A 13,272-nucleotide genomic window follows, 5' to 3' on the forward strand; every position below is an offset into this window, starting at 1 on the left:
TTTAAAAATTTATTATTCGAAAACGGTGAGAGATATTGCAAAACAGTTTTCAATGCTTTATTAAGGAAAGATCAAATTTTCTTATGGTATGCGTAACCGTCTAAAAAAGTGAGACTACGTCACTTTTTCAAAGCTCTCAACTTTTAAACTTTTAAACATCCGTAACTCCATTTTTTCAAATGGCACCCCCATTTTGTTCTTCACCCTTGTTTTCCTTTTTCCCAGACCTTTAATTTGATGCAAAATTTCAAAAGCTGCTTCAAACGGTTTCCGAGATATTCCATGTTTTAGTTACTTATTGTGGAAATTTGATAAAAAAATTAAATCGCTTGATGTTATTCTTTTGTTTTTATTATGATAATGTTTAAACGTCAAATTTTCGCTGCTTTTCCTGGCAGCTATTCGATTACATTCACCGTGTATTAATATTAAATTCAAAAAATCTTCATTAGTGTAACCCAAACGAGCCATTATTGACGAGAAGTATAAGTTCAAGCAGCAAAAATTTGACGTTTAAACATTATCATAATAAAAACAAAAGAATAACATCAAGCGATTTAATTTTTTTATCAAATTTCCACAAGAAGTAACTAAAACATGGAATATCTCGGAAACCGTTTGAAGCAGCTTTTGAAATTTTGCATCAAATTAAAGGTCTGGGAAAAAGGAAAACAAGGGTGAAGAACAAAATGGGGGGTGCCATTTGAAAAAATGGAGTTACGGATGTTTAAAAGTTTAAAAGTTGAGAGCTTTGAAAAAGTGACGTAGTCTCACTTTTTTAGACGGTTATGCATACCATAAGAAAATTTGATCTTTCCTTAATAAAGCATTGAAAACTGTTTTGCAATATCTCTCACCGTTTTCGAATAATAAATTTTTTATTATACCTGAATCACAATCTCCGTTTTAAACACTCAAATGCGTGCGAAAAAAGGCCTTTAAAACACACGTGCTTTAAAGTTGCTAAGTAACGATACTTCAAGTATGACTTTTGAAACTGTCATCTGGATGAAATAAAAAATCCTCTTAGGTCGCTTTCTGTAAATGCAGAACATTTCTTTGGCTTTTGTACCTATCCTTTGGTTGAAGCTTTCACAAACGCGCGTAATTTAGGGTATGCTTCCAAATTTGTTCCACTTTTTAATCGCAGCATTGCTTTAAAGTTTTGAATGAATGTACCAAAATATAGAAGATTTAAATACCTTTGACATTTCCTTCATATATGCCAGCATTATGGATGCATTTAAGACTGTATTCGTAAGTAACTTCCTATTCATCCATGGAAAGAACTTTTCATATTCTTTATAATAGGCTTTACTGGAGTTGGATTTTACACCTACCAACGTTTGTTTAGATTTTACAACAATCGATTTAATGGACGGTGTATTATCTTTTTCAACGGAAATCGTTTAATTCACAAAGACGATGATTTTTATAAGCAAACGTCAAGTGACATTTCCATGGCAATCGTGAAGTTACGAACACCCAGCCCACTTAATTAGACATGTATTCGAGTATAACGTCAATATGACTTCATTGTATTTCCTATTTTTAAATTATACTGCAGGTATAATAAACAAGTTAAAAAGTAATCGTAAACGATTTACATAAAGCGCATTTCCACTTGCATTCATTTCCCATTTGTAAGATGCAACTTCTGTTAAAATCGTAAAAATCCGCCTACAAATATGAAAGATAGCGTTGCACATGGGCAATCCATTGTTGACGTGCTACTTCAATTTCAGTTTATGAGAAGAATTTCATTTCAATGCTTTTCTAAATAAGAACGTTGGAACTGCGCATGCGCAAACCTAAATTTTAAAACTAATTTACTATAACTAACTAATAAACTAAGATTTTCCTTTGTTCCAAGCGCCTAAGTATCAAATTTCACTTAAATAGTTCCATAGATAAAAAAGTTGGCACGGCGCATGCGCAAAATAAAATTTTGAAACTGGCGCTAGATTTTCCTTTATTTCAAGTGCCTATGTATCACATTTCATTTAAATTCTTTCATAAATAAAAAAGTTGGCACTGCGCATGCGCAAAACCAAATTTTGAAATTGGCGTTTGATTTTCCTTTATTTCAAGTGCCTATGTATCAAATTTCATTCAAATACTTTTATAAGTAAAAAAAGTTTGCAATTCGGTTTATAAATGGTCGAGATGCGAAAAGGGCACTGTGAATTTTGAATCGATTCGATCCAACTTTTGGCATTGCGTATTATATGGCTAAATCTATGCCCATATTGAATTTCATGCATTTCAGTTCATAACTAACGGAGATGTAAAAGCGATCGAACATTTCTAAACAAAGTTATGGTTCACACGGACAGATAGATGGACAGACAGACAAAGGAACAGACGGAGAGACCAACCGGCAGGCGACAGATAGCAATGCAAAATTATAAACGATCTCTAGGATCGTTAATAAACGGCAAAAGTGTAAAATTATAGAACATGTAAAAAAACGGTTTTTTGTTTTTTTTTACAATAACTTTTTTTGTAAGCGGTACAGAAAAAAATTCTTCCTTGGTACAAGACTCGACACCATAACGAACCAAATAGCAAAAAAAGTAGAACAATAGCTCTTAAGATAAAAAACTAGTAGCGTCGCAAAGTTAGCGGACGGACGGACGGACGGACGGACGGACGGACGGACAAAGTGGCCACAATAGCGCATTTTTTTTTTATTTTTGTGGAAATGCGCTAAAAATACTATAAGATACACGTGTATAATTGATCTTTAAAGCACTTGCAACGTTAAAGGCACTCCGCTTTGCGTCGTGCCCTTAAACTCGTTGCGCGTGTTTTAAAGACTTGATTATACACTTGTATCTTAATATACTATTTAAAGTTACCCCTGCAAATTCAATTTTTGACACAAAAACTTGAATATCGGCGAAGCCCTTGGAGCAAAGGGTCAACTATGGGGTATCGTTGTACTCCAAATTCGACGTAGAATCCGAAAATGTAGAAAAAATAGGGGGTCCCTATTTAAAATAACAAAGTTGATGGCTACTTCCGGTATTTCCGGAAGTGACGCCATTTTGAAAATATTTTAGTTCAATTCATCATGTGCCAAAACCCCTAAAGGGCTTATCAGTTCAGCTTAATTTTTAAAGGTTTTCCATATCTTTCTAACTGACGCTCGTCAAAAATGACCCTGTATATTGTTGCAGCATAGGTATATCTGTATTTTGCGAAGGCGTGCAAAGCCCACCATCCGACTTTTTTTTATAATTGCCACTTTATTCTGGTAATTATAGGTACATAATTGTCATTTTTTTGCAATTATACATAATTTCTAGTTTTTCCTGGCAATTATTCATAGTTACCACTGTACATTGGCAATCGTACATAATTGCCAGTTTTTTTCTGGTAAGTGTTCATAACGACTACGTAGATAATAGCCAGAAAAGGGGCAATGATTCATAATTGTCAGAAAAATGTGGCAATCAACAACTGTGATAATGTATTGTATGTATACAAATGTATAATTACTAGTAAAAACTGGCAATTACCAAAAAAAGTGTCAATTATAAAAAAAGTGCATTGTGGCCTTTCCGCGCCTCTGTACTATTGTGTTAACTTACACAAGGCTCTTTGTGCACTAAGCAGGCAAAATCGTGGGAAGATCACGCGGAACTTAAGGGCAACTTCAGAGTTTGAAGAGAACTTCAAAGGGATACGAGCGCAATTTAAGTAGAAAATCACAAAATTAATGTGTAATTCGATCTCCTACAAATAAACTTACCAATAATTTCGCTTTTTGACACCCTCGAAAAACTATCAACGCGAAAGTGTCATCATAAAATATAAAACGCTAAATTTGTCAAGGAGGTATATTAAGGACCTCTATATTATAATCTAATTAAAAAGAAACGTACATCATTTTGCTAAAATATGTAGAACACATTTGGAGGCCAGAAAATCCAAGAATAATAGCAGATTTTCTGGTGTATGTTTACTACCTATTAATTTAATAAAAATGTACTCCGCTCTGGACTATAGTGGAAAAACATACGCAAAATGATAATGAATATACTAAAATCATTGGAACACGGTATTACATACCTACGTACAAATTTATGTATTTACACATGTATAGGTACTATTAGCGAGGTTGCATATGGTCATAGAGTAAATTATATTATTTACTCTATGATATGGTTGATGAGTGGGTATGGTGGAAAATTGTAAGCGAATTAAACTGTATGATGTGAAACGTAATGTGCGTTGAGATTGAGATTAAAGTGTGTACGTTTACGTAGGTAACTTTTACGTTGTTGGGTTGAACGAAAATGTGAAGAATATTGCTTTTCTCACTTACCTGCTAGCAAAATTAAACGCAAAATTACTATAAGGCTTTAAAATATTGACGAAAAATCAAATAATGAAATTTACATTTCCTTTTACGCAGGTTTTTCTAGTTTTGCGCTAGGAATTTCAGATTAGATCAATTTCGTGTCCACGGAACTTGAACATTTTCTCGTTCTTGAACGTTAAAACTAACTTTAGAATGAATAACTAAAATTATTAACAATTCCTCTGCCAATAAGTTCACCTACGATAAAATGCATCATGCAATACAAAAGGCTTCAATTTGTCCAATTTGCTCTAACAACATTCAAATCAAAATTTTCCTTGATAATTTTTTACTATACTCCAATATCAGTTACGACCAGGGTTACGACCGTTCTTTATTAAAGATATACAACCCTTAATTGGACATAAAAATAATGTCCTTTAGTAGATAACACTTCTGATACAAGACAAGCTCGGAATGGTTCTCCTTCCAACGACAATGATTCGAAAAAATCAAAAAATGGAGCTACAGATTTGAACTTTTCGTCGGCAAACTGCTTCGATGAATTCTCGGGTGCATCGATGTTTTATGGACGTAATCTTTTCGAACGAATAACCTCTGTGTGTACAGATTGCGAGCAAGCAAGAAATTTCATTACCACGAAAGTTTGTTGTTCTACGAGTTCTATAAATTATTCTAATGCATGAATACGGGGGTGAGTGATTATAGTATTCACAGAATTTTAAAGAGATCCTCCTAGACAAAATTACCTAAAACAACAAATTTATCATTTTCCGTAAAAATTGGAGCTTGTGTAGGGTTCAAATATTCCTCAACTTGCTTACGTTTCCGCCTTCGTATTTGATGATGATAGGTTTGTTGATTCTCCACGGTTGTAGTTTTATCGTACGTTGCGATTTCCTTTAAAGTGGATTCTTTGAATAAACAGTTTTCAGAAATATATCCGTAATTGTTTCCCAATAGGTACATGCAAGATACTGAAAAAGTCAACGAAATCATTACTGTTGAGTGTAGTTCGCTGATTACTGCGACATCCATGCTTCATGAAGTTTCAATCAGTAACCTGTAATAAGCACTCAAATTAAAAGTCATTTACATTTATGTAGGATTCGTGATATTGAAATTTGGGACGTTTGTATAAAGTGGGTTAAAAATCGAATTTTCAGTTGCAGATAGACCAAGACTTGGGGTATAGTCGACTCGCATTCGTTTATAACTTGGGTTTAAAGCGTAATACTCACTTTAGCTGCGCGTAATTGAAAGAATAACTCGCAGGCTTAATTAAATGAACCAAACGCTCCAACGTAAAATAATTAGTAAAAAACGGGAAAAGGAACAAGGTATTCGGAAGCGCAATATAAGTCCTTTACATTTCATTTAGGTACATTTTAGGTGATACAAGTATTTATCGTTGTTTTATTTTGCGTTTTTTCCACTCTAAAAGCTAGGGATACTTTGAAAACTAGTGCTCTCGATCTATAAACATCTAAAAACTTTCACCGCATATCCTATTTCGATAACAGCACATAAAACAATTCACTACGTTGAAGCGTTAAGACAAAAATGGTACTTTCATTCATTCTTCGGTTGAAGTCTAATATCGAAATGAGCTACTACTACTAGAAAAAGTACTCGGAGTCGCTATTTCCAGTACAGAACCGAATGTAAGAACAAAAAGGAATGGTAATCGTTACTCGAATTCTGTAATGGTTTCTTCAAAGTCTTAAGCTTAAAATAGTGTAAAAGTGTTCTAAACCGCGTTTACCGTATTCTATTTTAAATTTCATACGCCATAATCATAGCTTTTTTTATTATTATACAATAATTTATTTGGCCGTAATAATGTACCTATTTAACTTTAGTACCAAAGCAACAGAGAATGTCAAAGAAGTACATATAAAGATACGAAAACGTGTACATACATTTCGTAAACTGGAATCATTCAAAAACAATTTGAAAATGCCCTCCTTGCTTACTTTTACCAGTCAGGAGAAAAACATACATAAATCTTTCAGATTTGACGTTATCTCGCCTCATGCCTTCAGCTATGACGTATAAATCAAAAGTTAAACTGAGTATTAAAGTTGACTTTAATACTCGTATAATGCAATGTCACAAATAATTATCCTTTTATACAAGAAATTTATGACGAAAATTGCCTTTGATACAAAATTATTATAAAGAAAATGCCACCCCTCTCTCTACGAGATTGTCAAAAAAATTATTCAACAAAAAATCCATTTAATTACCTTAAACAGGATTTTCAACAAAGGAAAATTGGTAACCAAGAGGAAGCGTATTATTTCCCAACTGTGTTTCCATTTAATTCCACTTCTTCTCTGTAGGCAAATACGCGCAGTTTTTCTTATAAATTCTTATTTAACCTAAGTCTCGCATTCCGTTAATCCTTCTGCAAACGCTGTTAAAACTGAGCACAAATACGTATAATAGTATTCTTCGTTGTTACTCTATTATTTCGAATGCCTTTATTGTGATGAGGTATGGCGGCCATTAGATACTCACTGAATAATATACTATTTTTGCTTTCTCGGTGAACAATCCTAAAGGAAAAAAGCTTGAAGTAGACTTCACGAGTTCATCTAAAAACCACTACATTTCCACTCCACTCCAGGATAGGCAATCTATTGTCGGAGAGGGTACTATTTTGTTCGTGACAAATTCTCTGTGATGTTAATCTTACGTGCCTAATAACGTTCACTAGAAAATTTTGCATGCAGCCGTCGTCCGTATGACCCACGAGGTAGAATCGATAACAATTTTTGTCTCTTGCTTGTCACATCAAATATTCAGCAACTCGATGGTAAGGTAATCGGAAACCCTTAGAATCACGCCAGAGAGAAATAAATAATGAAATGCAAAGGTGAAAAAATTGTAAATCGGTAAATACAGCCCATAAAAATGCGGTTTTATGTGTTGAAGAACGTTCTCTTTCCCCAGCACGTAACATTATTAGTGTCACTGAGTACGATTGATATCGCTAAAGATGGCATTCTGCCGGTTTTATACGCGTGTATTTGATGGAGTTGTTTAGCATTTTATCTAAATTCGATCACCTTTTTTGTTTCCAATCGAAATGTTATTTTAAAGACGCCGACTTTTAAAGTACCATATAAGGGCATTTTATTACCAGCTTAGAGATTTGTAAAGTAATGGATCTATAAACATCTCTAATAGATACTAGGAAAAGTTCAATTTTCATTAAGGCCAATACTTTTTTCTGGATAAAAATTGCTATTAAATGAGAGGAACATTTTAATCGTTGCATGTACCTTCAAATTTAGTTCTATAGCAAGCACTTCGGTGCTGTATAAGACGTAGGTATCTGAAAGCAATAATTGTTAAAAAAAGTTTCTTTTTGTCAGTTTTTTTATTTAGTTAGTTTTAGAGCAAAAATTTTGTTTACGGCTTTATGAAAATCTGCCTTTTGAAAAGAGTTTCTCTTTATTGTCCCGACCAATGTTTGTTCTTATTATACTAAGTTATATGGGTAGCTTTTCAGAAAGCCGACTGAGGCAGGAAAACTGTGTTTATCTGGTAGTTTTCCGTAATTTCACCTCATTCTGGTGATTTCGTTTATATTATTGACTACCCGACTGCCTTTTTTTCAGTGCAACTTTTACGGTAGTTTATCGTCTGTTTTGAACGGTGCTTGGCTGAATTGTTCTCGTCTTATTTTATACGATGGATAGGAAAATAAGCGTCTCATTTTGTTCTTTGTGGTACACTAATAAAGAATTTTGACGAACGGAATTACTTTTCATCAAATATTGTACGCTCTCACCGCCCCCCCTAACGAAAGCGTTCATAACACCGGCGGTCTACAGCATTTTTGCGCATGGGACATAATACCTATACCTTATTTCTGTTCCTTGTATAGCCACAAATAAGAATTAGAACAAAAAAAAGGTTATGTATTTGTTTTTGTGCGAAAAAAATGAAAAAAACCAAAAAATAAAACTACCTATAAAATCTTACTTACATACGCATGGTTTATTATAAGGTAACGTTCCTACATTTATATTCTGTTTGTCTTAAAGTCTAAATGTTTAAAAATGGAACAGTTTTACAGTTTTTGTCATGTTCAACTGAAGTTTTTCTCATCAACCCCCCAAATATGATCTTCCATCATGCTTCCAGGCTTACTGGCCTTGGTAACGTACATAAATTCCATTATGTCTTGATGAAAGGGTTGTCCTTGTTATTCCGAAAAAGCTCCCATATTATCCTTAAATTAATCTAAATGAGAATGTAACCTGTGCATCTTTAGAGACATGCTATACCCGATGATACAAAACCAAAACCCCTCCGCTCGTCATAATCTTTAGCTCTATGGTTTCCCAGGAAACACTGAACGGGAAACCATGGACTATTGCCTTAAAACTGTTTCACGATTTTTTTTCCTCTTTGCTAAGTAACCGCGGGAAAATATCACCCTCCATTTTTCTTTTTATTTGAGGGAAAACAAAGATTCCTATCATGGGCGCCGCCATGATGTGCACATTTTAGTTATTTTCTAGGGGAATTTTCTCGAATTTTTGGTCGAAATTCTGACAGCGCCAATCGATAGCGCTGGTCGATACCTTTCCAACGAGGGGTCGGAAGGCATATCTACGACGCACCGTTCTCGAGATATTAAGGTTTGTCAGAAGGTCTCGAGCGGCGCTATCGATTGGCGCTGTCAGAATTTCGACTAAAACACCAATTTCTACTTTTGATCTTGGAACTGTTTGAAATTATGGATTCTACAGGCCACATTCTATAAGAAAAAATTTTTTCCGGGTCGATCTGAGACAGTTTTTTTTTAGGGCCTCAAAAAAAGGCAGTGTACAACCTTCCTTTTTTACCAAAAATCGACTGCACCAAAATTTCTCGGGAAAACTCTTTTTCTTATTAATTTTGGTGCGTAGAATCCAAAACAATTCGTACTTTTTCGATCAGACTTCTCAATCAAAAGTTATAGACTAGAAACCAATTTCGAAAGAAAATTCAAAGGCCTGTAACTTTTGAACTAGTAGCCCAATCTTGGAACTGTTTGAAATTATGGATTCTACAGGCCACATTCTATAAGAAAAATTTTTTTCCGGGTCGATCTGAGATAATTTTTTTGAGGGCCTCAAAAAAAGGCAGTGTACGACCTTCCTTTTTTACCAAATATCAACTGCACCAAAATTTCTCGGGAAAACACTTTTTCTTATTAATTTTGGTGCGTAGAATCCAAAACAATTCGTACTTTTTCGATCAGACTTCTCAATCAAAAGTTATAGACTAGAAAAGAAACCATTTTCGAAAGAAAATTCAAAGGGCTGTAACTTTTGAACTAGTAGCCCAATCATGGAACTGTTTGAAATTATGGATTCTACAGGCCACATTCTATAAGAAAATTTTTTTCCGGGTCGATCTGAGACAATTTTTTTTTGGGCCTCAAAAAAAGGCAGTGTATAACCTTCCTTTTTTACCAAAAATCGACTACACCAAAATTTCTCGGGAAAACACTTTTCTTATTAATTTTGGTGCGTAGAATCCAAAACAATTCGTACTTTTTCGATCAGACTTCTCAATCAAAAGTTATAGACTAGAAACCAATTCGAAAGAAAATTCAAAGGGCTGTAACTTTTGAACTAGTAGCCCAATCTTGGAACTGTTTGAAATTATGGATTCTACAGACCACATTCTATAAGAAAATATTTTTTTCCGGGTCGATCTGAGACAATTTTTTTTTAGGGCCTCAAAATGTGTCGTTCAAATAACGATGTGATTGTGAAATTTTCTGTTTAAATAATAAATTTTCAGAAGATTTTATATCAAAATGCAGTAATAGAAGCAGGTATAGGCGGTTGGGTCTTCATTCAAATATTGACTACAATTTTTCGATAAACTTTTTTTACAACATTGTGGAAATTGACTATTGCATTTGTGGGATGCATTTGTATGACACATTAAACAGGGAAAAATATTTCGTTGGCGAGTTGTCGCAGTGGCGAGTCGTCTGTTGGCGAGTTGTCGCGGTGGCGAGTTGTCCCGTTGGCGAGTTGTCGCGTTGGCGAGTTGTCCCATTGGCTAGTCGGTCGGTGGCGAGTTGACCGTGTCCCTAAATGAATCTCCCTCATATTTACCTAAGCATTTCATGGTTAATAATGTAAACGAAGCAGTTGATAAGGGGTGTAGCTCCTTGTAAACCCCTTGTCAAAAACAATTAAACAATGAATTATGGGAGAGGTTTATAGTATTTTACATTATTAGCCAGGTAAGTGAGTTTTTACTGGCGATAGGAGAAGTTGACTAGCGAGCCGTTAGGCGAGCTTGTTATCTCCTAGAGCCAGTAAAAACTATTACCTGGCGTATAATGTACAATATTTTATTTGTTACTCATTTGTAAACAATAGTAAACGTAAATAATTAGTTCTTAAATTTATCTTGAAGAAATGTCTAAAATATCATGTCATCCATGTAACATAGACTTCGCATTAATTCTGGCCAATGAAATTACTAGATTACTAACTTGTAAAATTTTTACAGGTCTGCTGTCAGTTTTACAAGTCTGCTGTCAGTTTTACAAGTCTGCTGTCAGTTTTACAAGTCAGTAGCGTTTAAACATGACGTTTACCCGTTTGCGTTTTGTCTTGTTAATCAACGTTTACAACTGAGTAACAAATAAAAGTTTTATTCAACCCTGTTAACTTAATTAATTTGCTTTAAATCTATTATATTGAGAAAATTTGATGTGAAGTGCTGATCAATTCATCTGATTTTTAAATTTCCTTAGACAACTTTAACGGAAAACGCCGAAAGATGGTGAGAAGAAATCGAAGCCTTGTTTCTGTGTCCTTTTCCCACCTCTCTTCGAAAATGCAGTTGCGTCTTAAAACCATCTGAACGAATTCACAAAATTGCTCGTGGCTCCAAGCTCCAACATATTCATCTTCACCACATCCACTTCTACACCAGACAACACCTGCACATCACTTTGTTTGGAGACCTGGCTGCATGTCCACCATACATTCCAAGTTATTTCCAATTAAAGGAAATTTGTCCTCAATAAATTGGAGTGAATTTCAGTAACAACTAGAATGGAAAACTTATAAAACCACATTTCGCTTTATTGACCAAGATAGTTCTATTACAAAATAGACATTTCCTCATATTAAGAATACGATAGATTTTCAAAATGTTACATATTAATATTTATAACAATAAAAGCAATAGTTGGTTCTTGTGCCACATTAAAGTATGCATACTTAAAAAATTGCTTCCATTGACAATCACAATTTTAGAACCTCCTAAAGACTCCTACGAGATTACACTGATGCACCGTGCTTTACGTAATAGCAGTGAAAATCATTTACTTACATAAATTTTAGTACATCTACACGACAGCTGCTAGTTATGTACATGGCAATAGAAGAACCATCAAACGCACTGTAAAGATTAAAAGCGATTCTTGTCCATTTTATTGCAATTGTGTAAAATCACATTTTTCTGCCTAATTTACATCGCAAGTAGGTAATGCGAAAATGTATGATAAAAATTCGACCTACAAATGCCGGAACAGCCAACTTGTACCATATTTGAGCTGATGTTTTAGCAAAATGTCGAGAAAAAGGGAGGACAAAGGTTATTTCGAAATGTTGAATGTGGATGCTGCGAAAGCTCTATCTGTAGATGCATTTTTAATGAGTATAATCCACGGGTCGAGTCCGGCGCGGCGGTTCGATTGATTCACAAACCAATTCCACCGCTGGTAAGTCCCTAGTTGATCCAAAAATCCCTAATCATAACACCCGTAGCAAGAATTGGCGCAAGAATTTCTCTAACATTGCTAAATTAATCACAATATGTGCAACAACCGTTTCCTGCTATCCTAAAAACACGTGCATTTGTTCACGATTAAAACCTGTACTAGTGAGCAGTGATTGCGCTAAGTGCGAAAATTGTGTTGGTCCACAAATACATGCAAAAATATCACTTTCTTTATACACAGTATTTAATAAATGTTTGTCAATACTATCGCGAAGAAGGTTATTACTGATTTTCCCTTTGTGTCCTGTCCAGTTTGAGTCTGCTTGTGAAAGAATGTGTTCCACTCGAAACCTGCAGACACAAAACAAATTCAATCGGAACGCGCCCATCGCCATCACATTTTTTATTTAGCTTTCATGGGGTATACTTACCTACTATCTTCATTGTGAAGGGTTTCTAACTGATCTTTCAGTAATATATCCTTTTCTGTCTTGTTGAAGAATAAAAGTGTCACATTTTTGCTGTAACAAAATGAAGGGGAGTTATTCAAAGGCGAATTATTATTCCTAATATCGTACGGGAAACTCTTGTGCAGATAAACCGCATTTTTTTAACCGAAACAGCTTTTGTTTTGACATCACCAATGGATATATTTCTTTCAGACGTCTCAATCGCCCTTTGTGAGTACTGTCTTCCGACAATCCGTTCTTGAAGTATAAGGGAATATACCCGATCACATCAAGAGGTCAAGGAGAAGAGCTATGGTTGGTAGAAATTAATTCCTTTTGATAGACAAAACATAGCAACCTATATATTGTACACTGGGTACAGAGTTAGCAATTTGTTTCTACCTACGTTTCATACCTACGTTAATTACAAAATAAAGGAAAATTTCAAACTGTTTACCAAAAATTTGAATGTTTTCAAAAAAATTAACTGTGGCTAGCACAAATACCACCCGCCCACCTGCGCATGCGCGATTCTGCCATTTTATGCCTAAGAATATGCGAGTACAGACGGACCAACAGACAGACAGACCCGACCCGACAGACAGACATCATCGAAATTTTGTTTGATTCGGATTCCTGTTGCTTCAACAACACGTGTGGGTATTTCCGTCTAAACAGTGGAGGGTCATTTTTTACCCCAACGCAATACCTCCCGTACTAAAGTGTGGGTAGTAA

At 34.7% G+C, this 13,272-nt stretch overlaps 1 long non-coding RNA gene across 1 annotated transcript; it reads right to left on the reverse strand.

Annotated features, from left to right (window-relative positions):
- Nucleotides 1-11,421: 11,421 nt before the first annotated feature.
- Nucleotides 11,422-13,236, reverse strand: LOC116178610. Its single transcript, XR_004146875.1, has 2 exons — nt 12,520-13,236; nt 11,422-12,439 (listed from the first exon to the last, which is right to left on the reverse strand). It is a non-coding gene; the product is annotated as an uncharacterized LOC116178610 (long non-coding RNA).
- Nucleotides 13,237-13,272: the final 36 nt, after the last annotated feature.

This window comes from Photinus pyralis, unplaced genomic scaffold (genome assembly GCF_008802855.1).
Source record: "Photinus pyralis isolate 1611_PpyrPB1 unplaced genomic scaffold, Ppyr1.3 Ppyr1.4_LG8, whole genome shotgun sequence".
Taxonomy (NCBI): Eukaryota; Metazoa; Arthropoda; class Insecta; order Coleoptera; family Lampyridae; genus Photinus; species Photinus pyralis.